Raw genomic sequence first — 20,895 nt, 5'->3', positions numbered from 1 at the left:
TTATCGAGCTTGCCTCATAAATGGTTCTAACTTAAAGATGATATAATGACAATGAAGATTGAGATTCTTGATGATATATCATAGCTTCTCCCCTTACTAATCCTCCGGAGTTCTCCGTACTTTCAGAAAAGATCTCGCGTACTCGAAAACTGGGGTTGTTACAGATCCTATTCCAAGATGATCGAGAACCAACAGCTGATTAGCCGTGCGGTGACAGTGCATTCGGACCATTTTCACTGAGAGGACGGGAGGTAGCCATTGACAACGGTGATACCCAACATACAGCTTGCCATGGAAAGGAGTATGAATGATTGGATGAAGACAATAGGAAAGCAGAAGTTCAGGAGGAACAAAGCATCTTCATACGCTTATCTGAAATTCTCACCAATGAATTACATAAGTATCTCTATCTTATTTTATATTTTATTCATATTTTAACTATCAATTCTCCATAACCATTTGAATCTGCCTGACTGAGATTTACAAGATAACCATAGCTTGCTTCAAGCCGACAATCTCCGTAGGATCGACCCTTACTCACTTAAGGTTTATTACTTGGACGACCCAGTGCACTTGCTGGTTAGTTGTGCGGAGTTGTGACAAAGAGTTGAGATTACATTCGTGTGTACCAAGTTGTTGGCGCCGTTTTAGATATCACAATTTTGTGCACCAAATTTTTGGCGCCGTTGCGGAGGATTGTTCGAGTTTGAACAACGGACGGTTTATCTTGTTGCTCAGATTAGGTAATTTTATTTTATTTTAAGCTTTTATTTTTTATTTTATTTTCGAAAATTTTTTTTAGAGTTTTTAAGAATGAATTCTAGAGTTTCATGATGATCTGTTGAAGTCTGGCTAGCTGTAAAGCCATGTCTAATCTTTTGGACCGAGGTTTCAACTTATCATCACAAGAGCTTGTTGATTTCTATCAAACTTGCTGTTGAATGTAATGATCTGCTAAGGCTTGGCTGGCCATTGGCTATGTCTAGTGCTTTGGGCTGAAGCTTTCAATCAAAGCTTGGCTGGCTAGTAAGCCATGTCTAATTCCTAGACCGGAGTTTTAGACTAAGATTACATGATTCTTGAAATTCTCTTTAAGAATTTTGAATTCCTTATTTTCTTTTTCCAAATAATTTTCGAAAAAATACAAAAAATAATTTTATAAAATCATAAAAAAAAAATAATGTGTGTTTCTTGTTTGAGTCTAGTGTTTATTTTTAACTTTGGTGTCGTGCATGTTTTATTTAATTCCCTGCATTTTTCGAATGTATGAATTTTGTTCTTCATTAATCTTCAAGTTGTTCTGGATGATTTTCTTGGGTCTGATCTTTAATTTCTCTTGTTTTGTGTGTTTTGTTATTTTTCATATGCATTCTCAATTTCTTAATGTCTCTAATATGAAAATTTATAAGTTTGGTGTCTTGCATGCATTGTTTATTTAATCTTAGTTTTCCATGATTAGTTGCATTTTGATTGTTTCTCATCATTAAAAAAATTTAACATAAAAATTTTCAAAATTATGTCTTTTCAAGTCAATAATACAGAGAATTGAAGATTCAGAACATACAGCAGAGGAATTACAGAGAAAAAGCTGGGCGTTCAAAACGCCCAGTGAGGAAGGAAAACTGGCGTTTAAACGCCAGCCAGGGTACCTAGCTGGGCATTAAACGCCCAAAAGGGTAGTATTTTGGGCGTTAAACGGCATAATGGATACCATTCTGGACGTTTAACACCAGGAGGGCACAGGAGGGAAGATTTCATTTTTAATTCAAATCTTTTTCAAATTTTCATAATTTTTCAAAATCAAATCTTTTTCAAAACATATCTTTTCAATCATATCTTTTTAAAATCAAATCCTTTCCATTTTTTTACTATTTTCAAAAATCCTTGCTAACAATTAGTGATTTGATTCAAAAATTTCTTCCTTGTTAAGAAAGGTTCAATAATTGAATTTTAGAATCATGTCTTTTAAATTTCTTGTTAGCCAAGACATTGATTTTAAAAATCAAATCTTTTTAATTGTTTGTCAATCATATCTTTTTAAAACCATATTTTTTCAATCATATCTTCTTAATCACATCTTTTTCAAAATAATTTTTAATCATATCTTTTTGATTCCGAATTTCAAAATATTTTTCAAAATCACTTAACTATTTTCTCAATTTAAATTTTTGAAAATCATCAACCAAATTTTCAAAATTTTTTTTAATGAAATTTTTTTTTTTATTTTCGAAAATTCTTCCCCCCTTCTCACATCCTTCTATTTAAGGGACTAACACTCCTCCTCAATGTACAATTCGAACCCTCTCCCTCTTGATACGTTCGAATTCTCTCCTCTCTACCTCCTCCTTCTATTCTTCTTTTCCTCTGACACCTCAAGGAATCTCTATACTGTGACATAGAGAATTTCATACTTTCTTCTTCTCTCTTTCATATGAGTAGAAGCAAGGACAAAGGCATTCTTGTTGAAGCTGATCCTGAACCTGAAAGGACCTTGAGGAGAAAGCTAAGAGAAGCTAAAGCACAACTTTCTGGAGAAGACCTAACAGAAATTTTCAAACAAGAAGAAGCCATGGCAGCCGAAAACAACAACAATGCCAATAATGCAAGGAAGGTGCTTGGTGACTTTACTGCACCTACTCCCAACTTCTATGGGATAAGCATCTCTATCCCTGCCATTGGAGCAAACAACTTTGAGCTTAAGCCTCAATTAGTTTCTCTGATGCAACAGAATTGCACGTTTCACGGACTTCTATTGGAAAATCCTCATTAGTTTTTGGCTGAATTTTTGCAAATCCGTGACACTGTCAAGACCAATGTGATTGATCCCGAGGTCTACAGGCTTATGCTTTTTCCCTTTGCTGTAAGAGACAGAGCTAGAATATGGTTGGATTCACAACCTAAGGAAAGCCTGAACTCTTGGGAAAAGCTGGTCAGTGCTTTTCTGGCCAAATTCTTTCCACCTCAAAAATTGAGTAAGCTTAGAGTGGAAGTCCAGACCTTTAGACAGAAGGAAGGTGAATCCGTCTATGAATCTTGGGAAAGATACAAGTAATTGATCAAAAGGTGTCCTTCTAACATGCTTTCAGAATGGAGCATCATAGGTATCTTCTATGATGGCCTGTCTGAACTATCCAAGATGTCATTGGACAGCTCTGCTGGAGGATCTCTTCATCTGAAGAAGATGCCTGCAGAAGCTAAGGAGCTCATTGAAATGGTTGCAAATAACCAATTCATGTACACTTCTGAAAGAACTCCTGTGAATAATGGGACAAATCAGAAGAAAGGAGTTATTGAGATTGATACTCTGAATGCCATATTGGCTTAGAATAAAATATTAACTCAGCAAGTCAATATGATTTCTCAGAGTCTGTCTGGAATGCAAGCAGCAATAGGTAGTACCAAAGAAGCTTCATCTGAAGAAGAAGCTTATAATCTTGAGAACCCAGCAATGGAAGAGGTGAATTACATGGGAGAACCCTATGAAAACACCTATAATCCTTCATGGAGATATCATCCAAATCTCTGATGGAAGGATCAACAGAATCCTCAACAAGGTTTCAACAACAATAATGGTGGAAGAAATAGATTTAGCAATAGCAAGCCTTTTCCATCATCTTCTCAGCAACAGACAGAGAATTCTGAGCAGAGTCTCTCTAGCTTAGCAGCCATAGTCTTTGATCTATCTAAAACCACACTAAGTTTTATAACTGAAACAAGGTCCTCCATTAGAAATTTGGAGGCACAAGTGGGTCAGCTGAGTAAGAAAGTTAATGAACTCCCTCCTAGTACTCTCCCAAGCAATACAGAAGAGAACCCAAAAAGAGAATGCAAGGTCATAAATATGTCCCACATGGCCGAATGCATAGAGGATGGAAAGGCATTGATTTCCACTGAGGAAGACCTCAATGGACGTTCACTGGCCTCCAAGGAGTTCCCTAATGAGGAACCATGGGAATCTAAGGCTCACACTGAGACCATAGAGATTCCATTGAATTTACCTCTGCCATTCATGAGCTCTGATGAGTATTCTTCCTCTGAAGAGGATGAAAATGTTACTGAAGAGCAAGTTGCTAAGTACCTTGGAGCAATCATGAAGCTAATTACCAAGTTATTTGGTAATGAGACTTGGGAGGATGAACCCCCTTTGCTCACCAAAGAACTGGATGACTTGACTAGGCAGAGATTACCTCAGAAGAGACAGGATCTTGGAAAATTCTCAATACCTTGTACCATAGGCACCATAACCTTTGAAAAGGCTCTGTAATAGAGAAGCTAGGGATCCTTGAGGTACAAGCTGCAAGAATCTCACTAGAGATGGTAGACAATTCAAGGAAACAGGCTTATGGACTTGTAGAGGATGTCTTGGTAAAGGTTGAAGGCCAGTACATCCCTGCTGATTTCATAATCCTAGACACTGGGAAGTGTATGGATGAATCTGTCATCCTTGGCAGACCCTTCCTAGCCACAGCAAAAGCTGTGATTGATGTTGACAGAGGAGAATTAGTCCTTCAAGTGAATGAGGACTCCCTTGTGTTCAAAGCTCAAGGATCTCCCTCTGTAGTCATGGAGAGGAAGCATGAAAAGCTTCTCTCAATGCAGAGTCAAATAGAGCCCCCGCATTCAAACTCTAAGTTTGGTTTTGGGAGGCCATCATCATGCTCTATGTATCTGTGAGGCTCCATGAGAGCCCACTGTCAAGCTATTGACATTAAGGAAGCGCTTGTTGGGAGGCAACCCAATTTTATTATATCTATTTATTTTCCATTGTTGTCTTGTGTTTTCTGTAGGTTGATGATCATGTGAAGTCATAAAAATAACTGAAAAAGCAAAAATAGACTGAAAAATAGTATTAAAAATAGCACACCCTGGAGGAGAAGCTTACTGGCGTTTAAATGCCAATAAGGGTAGCAGAATGGGCGTTAAACGCCCAGTCTGGCACCATTCTGGGAGTTTAACGCCAGAAAGGGGCACAGAGCTGGTGTTTAATGCCAGAAAGGGGGCACAAAGCTGGCGTTTAACGCCAGAAATGGGCACAGAGCTGGCGTTTAAACGCCAAAAAGGGGAGAAAAGCTGGCGTTAAACGCCAGAAATGGGCAGCAACCTGGCATTCAACGCCAGGATTGGCAATCAAGGGGGAGTTTACACGCCAACATAGTCCAGGGATGAGAAATCCTTGACACCTCAGGATCTATAGACCCCAAAGGATCCCCACCTACCTCATCTCTCTCTTTTCTTCACACCTTCCCATAACACCCTTCCCTAAATACCCTTCACCAATCACCTCAATATCTCTTGCCCAAAAACCCCTCACCTATTAAATCCTACCCTCTTCTCCATAATCTCTTCACCAATCCACATCCATCCATCATAAAACCCTACCTACCTCACCTTTCAAATTCAAACCACTTTCCCTCCTAAACCCTACCCCTCTCTCTACTCCTATATAAACCAACCTTCACTCTTTCATTTTCACACATCATACACACTACTTCTCCACCTTGGCCGAACTACTAAGCCCACTCCATCTCCTCCATTTTCTTCTTCTACTCTTTTCTTTCTTCTTTTGCTCGAGGACGAGCAAACCTTCTAAGTTTGGTGTGGTAAAAGCGTTGCTTTTTATTTTTCCAAAACCATTTATGGCACCAAAGGCCGGAGAAACCTCTAGAAAGAGGAAAGGAAAGGCAAAAGCTTCTACCTCCAAGTCATAGAAAATGGAGAGATTCATCTCAAGGGTGCATCAAGACCACTTCTATGAAGTTGTGGCCAAGAAGAAGGTGATCCCCGAGGTCCCTTTCAAGCTCAAAAAGGGTGACTATCCGGAGATCCGACATGAGATTCGAAGAAGAGGTTGGGAAATTCTCACCAACCCCATTCAACAAGTCGGGATCTTAATGGTTCAAGAGTTCTATGCCAATGCATGGTTCACCAAGAACCATGATCAAAGTGTGAACCCGGACCCAAAGAATTTGCTTACAATGGTCCAGGGAAAATGCTTAGATTTCAGTCTGGAAAATGTAAGGTTGGCATTCAACTTGCCCATGATGCAAGGAGATGCACGCCCTTACACTAGAAGGGTCAACTTTGATCAAAGGTTGGACCAAGTTCTCACAGACATTTGTGAAGAGGGCGCTCAATGGAAGAGAGATTCAAGAGGGAAGCCGGTTCAACTAAGAAGGCATGACCTCAAGCCCGTGGCTAGGGGATGGTTGGAGTTCATCCAACGCTCAATTATTCCCACTAGCAACCGGTCTGAAGTTACTATAGACCGGGCTATCATGATCCATAGCATCATGATTGGAGAGGAAGTAGAAGTTCATGAGGTTATATCCCTAGAACTCTACAAGGTGGCAGACAAGTCCTCTACTTTGGCAAGGTGAGCCTTTCCTCACCTCATTTGTCACCTCTGTAATTCAGCTGGAATTGACATAGAGGAAGACATCCTCATCGATGAGGACAAGCCCATCACTAAGAAAAGGATGGAGCAAACAAGAGAGCCCACTCATGAACCTCACCAAGAGCATGAGGAAATTCCTCATCATGAAATCCCTGAGATGCCTCAAGGGATGCACTTTCTTCCACAAAACTATTGGGAGTAAATCAATACCTCCCTAGGATAATTAAGTTCCAATATGGGACAACTAAGGGTGGAGCACCAAGAGCATTCTATCCTCCTCCATGAAATTAGAGAAGACCAAAGAGTCATGAGGGAGGAGCAACAAAGGCAAGGAAGAGACATTGAGGAGCTCAAACACTTCACAAGATCTTCAAGAGGAAGAACAAGCCGCCATCACTAACGTGGACCCGTTCTTTAATTTCCTTGTTCTTATTTTTCTGTTTTTCAAAAATTATGCTTTATATTTTATTTAAGTTTTTGTCTTATTACATGATCACTAGTGTCTAAGTGTCTATGCCTTAAAGCTATGAATGTCCTATGAATCCATCACCTTTCTTAAATGAAAAAATGTTTTAATTACAAAAGAAAAGAAGTACATGATTTCGAATTCATCCTTGAAATTAGTCTAATTAATTTGATGTGGTGACAATACTTTTTATTTTCTAAATGAATGCTTGAACAGTGCATGTCTTTTGAATTTGTTATTTATGAATGTTAAAATTGTTGGCTCTTGAAAGAATAAAGAAAAAGGAGAAATGTTATTGATGATATGAAAAATCATAAAATTGATTCTTGAAGCAAGAAAAAGCAGTGAATTCAAAAGCTTGCGAAAAAAATAAAAGAAAAAGAAAGAAAAATAAAAAGCAAGCAGAAAAAGCCAGTAACCCTTTAAACCAAAAGGCAAAGGTAGAAAAAGGATCCAAGGCTTTGAGCATTAATGGATAGGAGGGCCCACAGGAATAAAATCCTGGCCTAAGCGGCTAAACCAAGCTGTCACTAACCATGTGCTTGTGGCGTGAAGGTGTCAAGTGAAAAGCATGAGACTGAGCAGTTAAAGTCGTGGTCCAAAGCAAAAAGAGTGTGCTTAAGAGCTCTGGACACCTCTAATTTGGGGACTCTAGCAAAGCTGAGTCACAATCTGAAAGGGTTCACCCAGTTATGTCTCTGTGGCATTTATGTATCTGGTGGGAATACTGGAAAACAAAATGCTTAGGGTCACGGCCAAGACTCATAAAGTAGCTGTGTTCAAGAATCAACATATTGAACTAGGAGAATCAATAACACTATCTAAATTCTGAGTTCCTATAGTTGCCAATCATTCTAAAATCAAAGGATAAAGTGAGATGCCAAAACTGTTCAGAGGCAAAAAGCTACTAGTCCCGCTCATCTAATTGGAGCTAAGTTTCATTGATATTTTGGAATTTATAGTATATTCTCTTCTTTTTATCCTATTTGATTTTTAGTTGCTTGGGGACAAGCAACAATTTAAGTTTGGTGTTGTGATGAGCGGATAATTTATACGCTTTTTGGCATTGTTTTTAGGTAGTTTTTCAGTATGTTTTAGTTACTTTTATTATATTTTTATTAGTTTTTAAATAAAAATCACATTTCTGGACTTTACTATGAGTTTGTGTGTTTTTTTGTGATTTCAGGTATATTCTGACTGAAATTGAGGGACCTGAGCAAAAATCTGATTCTGAGGATGAAAAAAGACTGCAGATGTTGTTGGATTCTGACCTCCCTACACTCGAAGTATATTTTCTAGAGCTACAAAAGCCCAATTGGCGCGCTCTTAATTGCGTTGGAAAGTAGACATCATGTGCTTTTCAGCAATATATAATAGTCCATACTTTGCCCGAGATTTAATGGCCCAAACTGGCGTTCCAAGTCAGCATAAAAATTCTAGCGTCAAAACGCCAGAACTGGCATAAAAGCTGGAGTTAAACGCCCAAATTGGCACAAAAGCTGGCGTTTAACTCCAAGCGAAGCCTATGCACGTGGAAGATTCAATGCTCAGCCCAAGCACACACCAAGTGGGCCCCGGGAGTGGATTTCTGCATCATTTACTCATTTCTGTAAACCTTAGGCTACTAGTTCTCTATAAATAGGACCTTTTGCTATTGTATTTTCATCTTTCAATCAATCTTTTAATCATGTTTTGATGATTGAACCCTCTTTGGGAGGCTGGCCATTCGGCCATTCCTAGACTTTCTTTCACTTATGTATTTTCCACGGTGGAGTTTCTACACCCCATAGATTAAGGTGTGGAGCTCTGCTGTTCCTCATGAATTAATGCAAAGAACTATTGTTTTTCTATTCAACTCAAGCCTATTTCTTCTCTAAGATATTCATTCGCACACAAGAACATGATGAATGTGATGATTATGTGACACTCATCACCATTCTCACCTATGAACGCGTGCCTGACAACCACTTTCGTTCTACATGCAAACAAGCTTGAATGTGTATCTCTTGGGTTTCTAATCTATGATTAAAACCTTCGTGGTATAGGCTAGAATTATCGGCGGCCATTCTTGAGATCCGGAAAGTCTAAACCTTGTCTGTGGTATTCCAAGTAGGATCTGGGAATGGATGACTGTGGCGAGCTTCAAAAGCGCGAGTGTTGGGCGTAGTGACAGACGCAAAAGGATCAATGGATCCTATTCCAACATGATCGAGAACCAACAGCTGATTAGCCGTGTGGTGACAGTGCATTTAGACCATTTTCACTGAGAGGACGGGAGGTAGCCATTGACAATGGTGATACCCAACATACAGCTTACCATGGAAAGGAGTATGAATGATTGGATGAAGAAAATAGGAAAGCAGAAGTTCAGGAGGAACAAAGCATCTTCATACGCTTATCTGAAATTCTCACCAGTGAATTACATAAGTATCTCTATCTTATTTTATATTTTATTCAAATTTTAATTATCAATTCTCCATAACCATTTGAATCTGCCTGACTGAGATTTACAAGATAACCATAGCTTGCTTTAAGCCGACAATCTCCGTGGGATCGACCCTTACTCACGTAAGGTTTATTACTTAGACGACCCAGTGCACTTGCTGGTTAGTTGTGCGGATTTGTGACAAAGAGTTGAGATTACATTCGTGCGTACCAAGTTGTTGGCGCCGTTTTAGAGATCACAATTTTGTGCACCATGCACCATGGGTCTAAATTTTAATTCAATTGCCACTTTGGATCCAATTCTTCACCCAATGAGAAGCCCACTCCAAATTCTGAAGATCAAAAATAGAAGGTGTATAAATAGGACTTATTTTGATTTAGAGAGGACCTTTTTGTTTACCTATTTTTTTACCTTTTGCTTACTTTTGAACTTTCATTTTGAGTTTTGAGATTTGAATTGGGGAATTGGGATTGAGAGCTGAGTTCTCTCCTCTTTGTTCTCACTTTTGCATTTCTTGCTTTCTGTTTTTGAATTGTGGATAGAGATTGAAGGAATTCTGTTTCAATCCTTGATCTACAATTCATCTTTGTTCCCTTCTGCATAATTCTAAGGAATTGTGAGTTGGATTAAGCTTTCTGATTTCATTTTCATTTCTTCTGCTACTTTTGCTATCTTCCTTTGGATCTTGAATTGAGATTGGGAGAGTTCCATTGATTCAAAGTCTGAGAATTATCTTCCACTCTTCCTCTCAATTGATCTAAGGATTGGATCTAAATCTTTTTTACTGTTTTTAAATTTTCTTTTCTTCTGTAAATTAATTCTCTGTTGGATCAAGGAAGGAATTGAGATCTAGACTTGTTTTCTAGTCTCATTAAGCCTCTGAGCTCTTGAATTTCTTTCCTAGCTCTTGCAATTAAGTTGAATTTACTTTTGGTTTGTTCTTCACTGAAATTTTCCAATTCTATTTAGATCTGCTGCACTTGATTCATCTTCTTTACTTTCTGTTATTAAATTCTAAATTCCAGCATCTTATACCCCTTTATACTTCAAGCAATTTACAATTCTTTCAATATAAGCTTCAGTTATTTACATTTTTTGATATTTAAGTTTCAGTCATTTACATTACTTGCACTTTAAGATTCAGCTATGTTACTTTTTCTACTCTTTAATTTACTGTTAATTCCCCCTCTCCCTTTTAGTTTCATGCAATTTAGCTTCTGTTGGTTACAATTCACTCAAATCATCAACTGTTTGCTTAACTAAATCAACCACCTAACTAAAATTGCTCAATCCTTCAATCCCTGTGGGATCGACCTCACTCATGTGAGTAATTACTACTTGATGTGACCCGGTACACTTGCCGGTGAGTTTTAGGTGTTGGAATTTCGGTTTCAACCCATGAAATTTTTGGCGCCGTTGCCGGGGATTGATTAGATTGGCAATGATTAAGTAAGGTGGTTGATAACTTGCATCATTTACCCTTTTTTCTTGCGTAAAGAGGACCATAAAAGAGCATAAATCTCATTTGATCAGTACAATTCATGCATTATTTGATGGATATCATGGTATACTACTTTGAGATGAGTTGTGCTTAACTTCAGGTGAAAAAGGCATCAAAAATGGGAAGAAAGCAACAAAGAAGCTGGGCGTGTGAAACTGGCGTGTCACTTAGAACAAATGCCACAAAAATGCACCGGCGTGGCATGCTAGGAGCTGGGCGTGGCACACCAGTACTAAATTCCAGAGAAGAATTCCCAAGCATTCATATGGGCGTGGCACACCAGGAACTGGACGTGGCACGCTAGTACAAAGTTCCAGAGAGCAACAATGGAAGACACAAAAGGGGCATGGCACGCCATGTTGGGCGTGGCACGCCTAACCCATCAGCCACTATGGGCATGCCACTTGAGCCAAGGGGCGTGGCATGCCAACTCATCACTCCAGGGGGAACCTTCACTAGGGCGTGCCACTTGAGGATCCAGGCGTGGCACGCCAAGCTTGAAGAGTCCACAAATGTATGGGCGTGCCACTTGAACAGCATGGCGTGGCACGCTAGTACAAAAATCCAGAGAAGGGCTGAAGGCAATTGAAGACTGGGCGTGCCACTTGAAGTTGAAGGTGTGGCATGCCAGGCTCTAAATCTCACTTAGGCGTGCCACTTGAGCGACCAGGTGTGGCATGCCAATGCTCAAAGAAGCCAAAGCAAGGGTTGGGCGTGCCACTTGATGTTGAAGGCGTTGCACGCCAACCCAAGAATCTCACTATGGCGTGCCACTTGAGTACTGGGTGTGGCACGCCAGTTACTGGAACCAAGGTAAGATTATGGGCGTGGCACGCCAGCCTCTAGGCATGGCACGTTGGTATAAATTTCCAGAGAGGGTGAAGGAGGCCAAATACATGGGGTGTGCCACTTGGTGTCGAAGGTGTGGCACACCATCCACTATTCCTCACTTGGGCATGCCACTTGAATCCCAGGCGTGGCACACCAGTGTCATTCAGAGAGTAAAAGAACCATTGGGGCGTGCCACTTGAGTTCGTGGCGTGGCACGCCAAACAGAGGAGTCACTTGTTCACAAAGGGGCGTGGCACGCCAGACCCTGGGCGTGCCACGCTAGTTCAACTTCCCAGAGAGCTTGGTCAAGCATGCAACAAGGGTATGGCGTCGGATGCTAGTTCAAGTTTGCAGAGGTAAAGAGAAGTGGAAAAAGGCTGGGGCGTGCCACTTAAGCTCAAAGGCGTGGCACGCCATGCTACCTGGCCATTAAAAGACCCTGGGTGTGCCACTTGAGCTCGAATGCATGGCACGCCAGGGGTGTCATTAAAGGCGAGTGTGCCACATGAGGGATTGAGCGTGGCACGCCAAGCCAGAATTGAAGGAGCACGTGACACGCCACTGAAGCGCCAATCACACGCCAGCTGGGAAGTCATGCTTATTGAGTTTCTTTTCCCTGCAAAATGTAATTTTCCTTTTTCACTTTTTTAATTCTTTTATTTTTACTAGGAGTAGTATAAATACCCCCAAGAAGTACTGAAGAGGGGGTTAAGCAGTTAGAGATAGCAGTTTTAGATTCACTTTTACACTTCATCATCTTCTTTATTTTGAGTACTTTTCTTTGAGATTTGAGTAGCTAAATTCCCTTTCATTGAGAAAGGGAGCTCTGTTGTACTTGATGGAGGATGATAGTAAAATTCTTCTTCTCTTCATCTTCTCTTTGATTTGCTAGAAGGAATTTCTTTCTTAATGCTTAGTGTTCAATTATCTTGGGAAAGATATTGAATGCAAAATGGATTTCATGGGAACCTTGGGAAAGGAAACATGAAACCATGCTTGAAATCCCTTCTCACAATTGAATAGGATCTGGATTTTGGTGTTTGGATATGGTGACATATAATCCTCCCTCTACTTGGACCTATGATAATGTGTGATATAATCAGGGACCAAGGATATCTCTCTTCATAAACAATTAGACCAAGGAATTGGCTATTGATCAAGATCTGAGAGATTGAGTCACCATGGGATTAGGGCTCAATCAATCATGATTGCCAAGAGGTCAATGAGTTGTATGATTGAAGAGGATATAAGCTGAAGTTGATCCAAAGAGACAACATATCCTAATCTCAATGAATTTCCCCATTCTTATCTACCACTTTCTTTATAGCTTATTTTTACATTCTGTAATTCCCCATTCTTATCTACCACTTTCTTTATAGCTTATTTTTACATTTTGCAATTCCCCATTCCCATTTACATTCAAGTCATTTATGATTCTTCACTTTACATTCTGTTATTTCCATTTCTACTCTTTATTGCTTTCCTTTACATTCTAGTAATTTACATTTCTGCTATTTATAATTTTACAAATCACAATCTATCTGTTTCGCTTGACTAATTCATCAATTGATTACAACTGCTCAAATTTGCCAATCTCTGTGGATATGATCCCACTCCACTGTGGGTTATTACTTGACGATAATTTTGGTGCGCTTGCCAAAAGAACTAATTCACCAATTTTTTGAATGTGGGTGTGAATTAGAGTCATCAAGTTTTATGGCGCCGTTGTCGGGGATTGGCTTAAATTTGACAGTGATTAAATTGATTGGAGAGCTAGATTAAGCAATTTAATTCCCCTGATATTTTACTTTATTTTAATTCTTCTAGCATTTTTTTATTTTTCTTTTATCTCTGCTTTGAGTTCTATTTCTCTTGCTTTGATTATTTTAGTTACCCATCATCCATATTTCCACTCTTCTAACTGTTCGATTAATTGCATCAACAACGCTAACCACTAATCTCAACAAGATTTTTCTTACTTCACTTGTTCTCTGCTAGTTATTTGCCAAGTGTATGACAGGTAGAAGAGGAGAGACTTCATCTCCCTTCAATAGTGAAATTGAGAGGACCTTCCTTAGATTAATTAAGGAGGGAAGCAAGAGGCAAAGGCATAGTTGGAGAGGAATTAGTGGAGGAAGATCTGCAAATAACCATGGATGACGAAGTACAGGACAATGTTGGAGGAGATGCTGAAAATCATGTTGGGCAAGAAAGGAGAGTCTTAGGCTCCTACATCAACCCAAATCTAGGAAATTGTGGCAGCAGCATCCTAAAGCCAACAATTTATGCTAATAATTTTGAGTTGAAGCCTCAGCTCATCACACTTGTCTAGAATAATTGTTCATATGGAGGAAGTGCTCAAGAAGACCCTAATCAACATCTCAGCATATTCTTAAGGATATGTGATACTATAAATTCCAATGGGGTACACCCTGACATCTACAACCTACTCTTGTTTCCTTTCTCACTCAGAGATAAGGCAGCAAAGTGGCTGGAATCATTTCCCAAGGAGAGCCTAACCATATGGGAGGATGTTGTAAGCAGATTCCTTGCAAGATTTTACCATCCACAAAGAATCAATAGGCTGAGAACTGAGGTACAAACTTTCAGACAACAAGATGGATAAACACTCTATGAGGCCTGGGAGAGATTCAAAGATCTGCCAAAAAGATGCCCACCAGAAATGTTCAATGAGTGGGTACAACTACACATCTTCTATGAAGGGCTATCCTATGAATCAAAGAAGGTTGTGGATCATTCTTCAGGAGGCTCACTCAACAAGAAGAAAACCATTGAAGAAGCCATAGATGTCATCGAGACTGTAGCTAAAAATGAGTATTTCTATGCTTCAGAAAGAACTCAGAAGAAAGGAGTGCTAGAACTCAACTCTATAGATGCTTTGTTAGCTCAAAACAAGGTAATTTCAGCACAAATAGCAGCTTTAACCAAGAAGATGGAGGCTAATCAAGTCTCAGCCATACAAGATCAAACCCCTCAACAAGAAGGAAACGCATCAGAACCTGAAGGTGACTGGGAACAAGCTAATTATGTGAACAATTTATCCAGGCCACCATATGATCCAAACTCTAAGACATACAACCCAGGTTGGAAGAACCACCCAAATTTTGGGTGGGGAAACCAGCAGGGCCACAACCAGGACCACAACAAACCTTATCCATCAAATCAACACTCCACTCACAACCCCAACCATCAAATAGGCAACCACCCTACCATATCTAACAAAATACATCATACCATAGCAACCAACCAATACACAACAACCTCCATCAAGACACACCACCCTTAACTATGCAACCATGTAAAATCAAGAGCAACTTTGAGAGGATGGAGGCTGCAATAGCACAATTGTCATCGTGGATTACAGGAGCAGTCTCCACCCTTATAGAGAGACAAGCACAGACTGAAAGAAGGATAGACACCAATCAAGAAGAATACAGGTCAAATCTGAAAAATCAAGGCGCAGCAACCTCAAAGTTGGAAGCACAAGTGGGGATCTTATCCAAGAAAATTCCACTACCCACACACATATTTTCCAGTGATACCATGGCCAATCCAAGAGGGGAATGCAAGGCCATTACACTAAGAAGTGGAAAAGTTATGGAAGAAGGAACCCCAAGCAAAGACAACCACAAAGAAGAAGTTGCAGACAAGTATGGGAATAGGAATAAAGAAGAGACCCCTGCTCCACCTTCACCAAAACCAGTCCTGAAGCCCTATGTGCCAAAAGCACCATACCCACAAAGTCTGGAAAAAGATATGAAGGATGGCCAATTCTCTAAATTCCTAGAGATCTTCAAGAAGCTCCAAATTAACATACCATTTTCTGAGGCATTGAAACAAATGTCACTCTATGCCAAATTCTTGAAGGAGCTTATAACAAGAAAAAGGAACTGGGATGCAAAGGAGACCATAGTACTAACTGAGAAATGTAGCACCATCATACAAAAGAAGCTACCTTAGAAGATGAAGGACCTAGGGAGTTTCCAAATCCCCTGCATCATAGGGCACTTCACTATTGAGAAAGCTTTGTGTGACTTGGGAGCTAGTATAAATCTCATGTCCTTAACCATGATGAGAAGGATGAAGATTGAGGAAGCCAAGCCAACAAGAATGACACTCTAATTAGCTGACAGAACATTTAAGTTTCCACATGTGGTGGTGGAAGACTTGTTAGTAAAAGTAGGGGAATTCATTTTCCCAATTGATTTTGTTGTGCTGGACATGGAAGAAGAGGCCAACACATCAATCATCCTAGGGAGGCCATTCCTAGCTACTTCTGGAGCCATCATTGATGTGCAAAAAAGGGAATTAGTTTTGAGATTGCATGAAGAGAAGATGGTCTTCAACGTCTTTAAGGCAATGAGTTACCCCAAAGAATCCATAGGACAATGGATGATGGTAGACACCATGGAACAGATAGTTCAAGGAGTCTTGGAAGAAGAACAACATGAAAGAACTGTTGAGCTGGAACAAGCATCAAATGGAGAACTACCATAAGGAACCATGAAGAATCCAACCATACCATCCACCACAGATAACAAATAAGCAGAGGCACCAAAATTAGAATTGAAAACCTTACCACCCAGCTTGAAATATGCATATTTGGGTGCCAACAACACTCACCCAGTAATCATAAATTTAAGTCTGAGTGAGGAGCAAGAAGAAGAGCTTATCCAAGTGCTGAGACAACACAAGGATGCCATAGGCTGGACACTTGCAGATTTAAAGGGGATCAGTCCTTCAATGTGCATGCACAAAATCCTACTTGAAGAAGATGCCAAACCTTCAAGGCAATAACAAAGGAGGCTGAACCCAACCATGAATGAAGTGGTTCAAAAAGAAGTGTTGAAATTATGGCAAGCAGGGGTGATCTATCCCATCTCAGACAGCCCGTGGGTAAGCCCGGTGCAAGTAGTTCCGAAGAAGGGAGGGATCACTGTTGTGTCAAATGAGAAGAACGAACTGATACCCACAAGGACAGTGACCGGATGGCTTATGTGCATTGACTACCGGAAACTCAATGAAGCCACCTAGAAATACCACTTTCCCTTACCCTTCATGGACCAGATGCTTGAAAGATTGGCAGGACATGAGTATTATTGCTTTCTGGATGGGTATTCAGGCTACAATCAAATTGTTGTAGACCCCAAGGATTAGGAAAACACTTCATTTACTTGTCCATATGGTGTTTTCGCTTATAGAAGAATGCCCATTGGATTGCGCAATGCACCTGCAACATTCCAAAGGTGCATGCTCTTCATTTTTTCGGACATGGTTGAGAAGTTCATAGAAGTATTCATGGATGACTTTTCTGTGTTTAGAAACTCATATTCTGATTGCCTATGCCATCTTGCTCTTGTTCTAAAAAGGTGCCAAGAAACCAACCTGGTTTTGAACTGGGAGAAGTTCCACTTTATGGTAACTGAAGGGGTGGTTCTTGGTCACATGATTTCAAAAAATGGCATAGAAGTAGACAAGAAAAAGGTGGAAGTAATTGAGAAATTACCTCCACCATGCAATGTCAAGGCAATCAGGAGTTTTTTGGGACACGCTGGGTTCTATAGGAGGTTTATCAAAGATTTTTCAAAGATTGCAAAACCCCTTAGCAACCTACGTGTCTCAAATACTCCCTTTATTTTTGATAAAGAGTGCATGGTAGCCTTTTTGATGAGATTAAGAAGAGACTCTCCTCTGCACCTATTATAGAACCACCAAGCTGGGATCTTTCCTTCGAATTAATGTGTGATGCATCTGATTTTGTTGTTGGTGCTATTCTAGGACAGAGGAAAGACAAGCTAGTACATATTATTTACTATGCTAGCAAGGTTCCTAATGAGAATCAAAGGAACTACACCACCATGGAGAAAGAACTTTTAGCCATAGTCTTTGCTTTTGATAAGTTTAGATCATATCTTATTGGCTCTAAAGTAATTGTATTCACTAATCATGCAGCACTCAAATACTTGCTTACCAAACAAGAATCTAAGCCCAAATTAATAAGATGGATTTTTCTGCTCCAAGAATTTGACATTGAAATTAAAGATATGAGCGGATCAGAGAACAAAGTAGCTGACCATCTCTCAAGGATTCCAGAAGAAGAAGAAGAGACACACCAAGTTGTAGTAAATGAAAGATTCCCTGATGAGCAATTGATGATAATTGGAGTAGCCCCTTAGTTTGCAGACATAGCTAACTTCAAGGCCATTGGGGAATCACCAACCAATATCAACAAACACATGAGAAGAAAGCTAGTCAAGGATGCCAAACACTACATCTGGGATGACCCCTATTTGTTCAAAAAGTGTGCTGATGGGATCTTGAGAAGGTGTACATCCAATGAAGAAGGTCAGGAAGTGTTGTGGTAATGCCATGGATCCGCATACGGCGGCCACTTCAGTGGAGAAAGAACAGCAGCAAAAGTGCTTCAATTCGGATTTTACTGGCCAACAATGTTCAAGGATGCCAAGGAATTGGTGTCAAGATGTGATGAGTGCCAAAGAGCTGGTAATCTAACCAAGAGAAATGAGATGCCACAGCAATTCATATTAGAGCTAGAACTATTTGATGTATGGGGGGATTGATTTTTTGGGACCCTTCCCAACCTCCTACTCAAATAGTTACATATTGGTGGCAATGGAGAATGTCTCAAGATGGGTAGAAGCCATAGCCACTGCAACAAATGACAACAAAGTTGTGATAAGCTTCTTGAGAAGGAACATTTTTAGCAGGTTTGGAGTCCTTAGAGCTCTCATCAATGATGGAGGGACACACTTCTGTAACAAACAACTTGAGACACTCCTTCTCAGGTATGGAGTCAAGCACAAGGTGGCAACTCCGTACCACCCATAGACCAACGTGCAAGCTGAAATTTCCAACAGAGAGCTAAAACGAATCCTTGAAAAAACTGTTGGAAGCTCAAGAAAGAATTGGTCTAAGAAGCTAGATGATGCATTATAGGCCTACAGGACAGCCTACAAGACACCCATTGGGATGTCTCTATACCAACTAGTATATGGCAAGGCTTGTCACTTACCAGTTGAACTTGAGCTTAGAGCTTTTTGGGCTCTAAAAATGCTAAACTATGATGAGCAAGCTGCTGGAGAAAGAAGATTGATGCAACTCAATGAGCTAGAAGAATTTAGAAATCAAGCATATGAGAATGCAAAAATCTACAAAGAAAACACAAAAAAGTGGCATGATCAAAAGATAGCAAGAAGGGAGTTCACTGAAGGACAATAAGTGCTGCTATACAATTCAAGGCTCAAGTTCTTTCCTGGGAAACTTAAGTCTCGATGGTCAGGACCATTCACCATACTCAAGGTGTTTCCCTATGGTCATGTACAGCTCATGGAGGACAAGACTCAGAGAACTTTTACTGTCAATAGCCATAGACTTAAACACTACTTGGGAGGATCCTTAGATGAGCAGAGAGTGAGCTACAAGCTTAACTAAAGATGGAGGAGTGTCAAGCTAGTGACAATAAAGAAGCGCTAGTTGGGAGGCACCCCAACACTTTATCCTTTTTGATTTATTGCTTTTCTTAGAAGTAGTTTAAAACTCATTGCGTTAGATAGTTCAAGTTTCAGTCTCAAATTTGTGTTACATTACCCGTTAGAACTAGATTGCAATAGTAAGTTAGGAAGTTTAATACTAGTTTTGGTAGTTAGAACACTCTTACACTCTTTTATTTCTTTTTATTCTGAAATTGCAACTTGATGAATGCATTACTAATGATGATTAAATGAGCTGAAAACTAGCTAAAATGCTAAGTTTGGTGTGGCCACTCACCCACTTAATCTAGCCTTACAACCATTCTAATAGCTTAATTTTGAAGAGTAAGCCCAGAGATTAAGTTTGGTGTGGCCACTACCAAGGATCACCTAGCAAGCCCAAGTTTACCCAATTTGAAAGCACTTAATGTTTTGGGTAAGAGCATGAACGTGGTTTAATGTGTTCAGAGGAGGTTGGAATCAAAAGAAAATGAAAAGATTGGAGTTATTTCATCCATATGAACACATTAAAAACATAATGATGGATCCAATTTATTAAGATGCTAAAGGATTAAGTTTGATGTCGCAAGGGACACCCATTAGTTGCAATCCGAATTATTCATGATAAGAAGGAAAGTAAAGGATTCTTTTATCATTACTAATGGGTTTTAGTTTCAATTTCAGGAGAAAAGATGGGATCCACATGGTGAGTAACTTCCAAAACAAGAAAGTCAAAGTATACTTACACTTTGGAACTTAACACATGCAGAAGGCATAGTGAGATAAGAGTTGGCACTTCTTCCCACGCAAGGCGCCACTCCCCAAGTGGGAAAACATTTAACCCTTTTTATTTCCCACCAATCAAATCACACCCCTCACACCTTATAAAAGCCTCACACTCCCAACTCTTCTCCCACTCTAAACCCCTGATCACACACGAAGAGAATCCATACACCCTTCTTCTCCCCTTCTCTTTTTGTCTTCTACTACCTCTCTTCCCCTACTTCTTTTCCCTTTCTCTTGATTGGGAGAATCAAGTCCTAAGTTTGGTGTTGGAGCAAAACCTTGTTTTGCTTGCCTCTCGCAACCTCCCCCAAATTTTTTTTACAACCTCAAACACACTCTCTCAACCTAATGGCACCACCAAAAAGCTCAGCATCAAAGAAAAGAAAAACCAAGGAACCAACTTCTGGATCCTCAAGCTCTTTTAACGAATACAAGTTTCTCTTTGCATTCAACCATAATCAATTCTATGGTTGGGTGAGTGAGAGGGAGGTCATTCCAGAAGTTGGGTTCCAATTAGGGAGGAACGAGCATCCTAAAATCAACATTGAGATCTATAGTAGGGGCTGGTCACTCCTATGCAACCCACCAAGGAAGGTAGTAGAGAACTTGGTGAGGGAGTTTTATGCTAACGCTGTGCCTCAACTAGGACAACACTATGGCTACATTAGCTATGTGAGGGGAAGTCCATTGACTATAGTCCCTCCAGCATAGAGAGGATGCTAATAGTGAAGAGGACAAGCTCCACCCAGAGCTATGAAGAAAGAATGGAGCAACAAGACCCTGGATTTGATGAAATCCTGAACGAGATTTGCGTGCTGAATGTTTAATGGATTAAGGACAAGGATGGGATACCCAACCAATTGAGAAGAAGGGATCTGAGCCCCCAAGCTAGAGGTTGGCTAAAATTTGTAAGGAGGTCCCTAATCCCCACATCTAACACTTCAAGGTGACCAAAGAGAG

General features: G+C 40.0%; 1 non-coding gene across 1 annotated transcript; it reads right to left on the bottom strand.

Moving 5' to 3' along the window:
• Positions 1 to 2,974: 2,974 nt before the first annotated feature.
• LOC148567575 (small nucleolar RNA R71) lies at positions 2,975 to 3,082 on the bottom strand. The gene has a single exon (XR_015882352.1). It is a non-coding gene; the product is annotated as a small nucleolar RNA R71 (small nucleolar RNA).
• Positions 3,083 to 20,895: the final 17,813 nt, after the last annotated feature.

The sequence above is a fragment of the Arachis ipaensis genome, chromosome B4, assembly GCF_059453495.1.
Source record: "Arachis ipaensis isolate K30076 ecotype BB chromosome B4, ASM5945349v1, whole genome shotgun sequence".
NCBI lineage: Eukaryota > Viridiplantae > Streptophyta > Magnoliopsida > Fabales > Fabaceae > Arachis > Arachis ipaensis.
This window is presented reverse-complemented; position numbering and strand designations above follow the sequence as displayed.